Source organism: Anneissia japonica, unplaced genomic scaffold, assembly GCF_011630105.1.
Source record: "Anneissia japonica isolate Jap-2015-1 unplaced genomic scaffold, ASM1163010v1 scaffold1417_len1240632_cov203, whole genome shotgun sequence".
In the NCBI taxonomy this organism is placed as follows: Eukaryota; Metazoa; Echinodermata; class Crinoidea; order Comatulida; family Comatulidae; genus Anneissia; species Anneissia japonica.
In genome coordinates, this window is record NW_022727891.1 from 32157 (window position 1) to 34913 (window position 2757).

Below are 2757 nucleotides of genomic sequence, written 5' to 3' on the forward strand. Positions count from 1 at the left end.
ACACTGGGCCTACGGTTTATAGTCCTTATCCGAGAAGACTTGTTCTACCACCAGAACCATAGGCGAGCGTGCCGTTCGAACCAGCGCCGATATTATGGCTAATGCTTGCGGCGCCTTTGCTAACCGCTCGGCCATTCGACTCACCTCAACTGGCAGATCATAACATAGGGGGCATAGACACAAAAATTATGTCTACAGTATGCATATCTTAATATTCAAATGAATGGGAGATAAAGAAACAAGAAGTGCATTTTGCACTGAATGTTAAGTAGGTCTGTGTTTGCTTGAGCAGCTTGGACATAATACTTAGACTTGTAATGTGCTGGAGACTGACATATTATTACAACATTTGAGAGAAATTCCTGGCAAATACATTTGTCTAGACATAAAATTGGAAATTGGTTTAAATAAATGAGGAATGCTTGATAAAATTGCATCAAGAATTTTACAGTAGTCGAACAAAAATAGTACCAAACATTCCATGTTTTTTATTGTGCATGTTTAATTGGTATGTCATAACTGGAAATGATGTTGGATGGTTGTTGGAATAAAAAATAGGGCAGTGGGCTATGTTTAATGCCCTATACTGCTTTACTGTATTATGAAATTATCTACATGGGATTCGGTTATAAGGAAATGTGTGGTGTTGTATTTTTTTATGATTTACCATCTTTAACTGGCAGATCATAACATAGGGGACATAGACACAAAAATTATGTCTACAGTATGCATATCTTAATATTCAAATGAAAAAATAATACAGATTCAAGCTTGTTCAGCTAGTTAGTTCATCTATAATTTCATATATGTTTAAAAAAATATTTATAAATTTATGAAAAATCTGAATAATTAAAACAGCATGCTATTATTTCTTGTGTCATGTTTTGCATATTGGTACAGAGTTTAATTTCTATGCAAAACGAAAAAAGGAAGGGAACAGATCTAAGCAGTTGAAGGATACTGTAGTCAATTCACATTATGCATTTAGACTATGCAATATAAATGAGTCAGCTCAATATTAAACAGCAACAACCATTCACTGGTACTAGTACCTCAAACATCTATGAATGCACGCTTTAGGTATTTTATTATTTTTAAATTCCAAACAGATACACTGTGTGGTTTAATATATCTTACATTCAATTACAATAATTTAACCATTTTATGTATGTCTAAAATAAATTGGAGCATTTGGAGTACACCATTTAAGCCTAATATCAGGCAAACAGGGGTTTAAAAATTTAGATTGAAGATGATAATTATCACTCTGATAAATGTATGAGTAAACCTAGGCATTCACTGGATCATAAGAGAGTCCTGTACAGTATGACTGTTGTAAGACAGATCCAACTCCACCACCTGCGAACGCTAAACGATGGCGCACTCCATTTGCTGATTGTCGGTAGCAGTCTGAATGGAGCGTCATTAAAAACAATTTGATGCAAGTGCATCGTGGTATTGCATTTTTCATAAAAGTGAATTGGCTGACAGCAGTTGAGCACAGAGAGTGAATGACTTTGGTCTATGTGAGCTGGAAGAACACTAGAAATCGAGGAATTCTGTACTGTAGACGTGAAAATATGACATCAACTAAAAAGAGAAGCATTGCGCCCTGTGGCTTTACCACTGTGCCACCAATGTGTAGGATAGGGAAGAGGTGTAAAATCAAGTTATAATAGATTACTATTACATCCACTAGGATGTCACCAAGGACTTCAGCAAAAATCTATTGAATCTGGTATTTTCTCATTATAATGTGCTGATTCAGGCGGACATAAAATCAACAAAAGTTGTTGCTCTTTCTGTTAAACGGACAAAGGGGTCTATGATGCATGAATTTAAAATACCATTTTCAAGGGTATAACCAGGTATAACCAACCCGTATAAAGTCAGGCTACATTACAATAGAGTATACATTAACACAATGATAATATTTGTTGCATTAATGTGTATTAGTACTGATGTAATCAGTACTAATACACATACTACTGATGTAATCAGTACTAATACACATTTGTACGGATTAATTTGCATTACATCATCTTAAACAATGGACCAGGTAGATTACTGGTATTCATTTTCAGACCACTGCTATTTAACCATGGTTACAAATTATTACAGCTTTTTGAAATCAGAATTTGGTTATGGGGGGTGGGGGGTCGGCATTTGAAAATCAATATTTATTTATGCCTAATATTAGGCGACGCTCTTCAATTATAAACTGTCACCACAGGGAAAAGATCTAAGAATTACTGACTCAAAATTTCAGGTTTTTAATTTCTCATCATTATCTGTAGTGTGCAAACATTAAAAAAATATAACCCAACCCAATTCATTTGCTGGGCTGGCAAGTGACCCAGACTGCATAACTGCACAATTTAATAAGTTAGCAAACAACTCACTCAAACAATACAATAGATTGAAAGGCAATAAATGCAACAAAGATATAAATAGACAGATAGCTATATCTATATTTTACCACTGTGTAAGTGTACCATCAAAACTGTCATCTGAAAGCTCAGTAAAATAGCCAGCTAATCATAATAGGGATAGGCATTATATCCAGAACAGCTTAGCTTTAGTTGGTAATAGTTTTGGTGGTAGTAAATGAATGTGCACTGAACCATACCTTTGGTCGCTGATTCATTACAAGTGCTGGTCACTTTGTACTTCAGTTGGGGGGGGGGGGATCACAAGAGGATTGTCTCATGGTAAAATCCCAAATTCATCACCAGAAAGACTAAATAGAATATTCAT

The 2757-nt window shown here is 35.0% G+C and overlaps 1 protein-coding gene across 1 annotated transcript in view; it reads right to left on the reverse strand.

Annotated features, from left to right (window-relative positions):
* Positions 1-2757, reverse strand: part of LOC117113886 (plastin-3-like) — a 27538-nt gene that overhangs the window by 18095 nt on the left and 6686 nt on the right. The window lies entirely within an intron of this gene.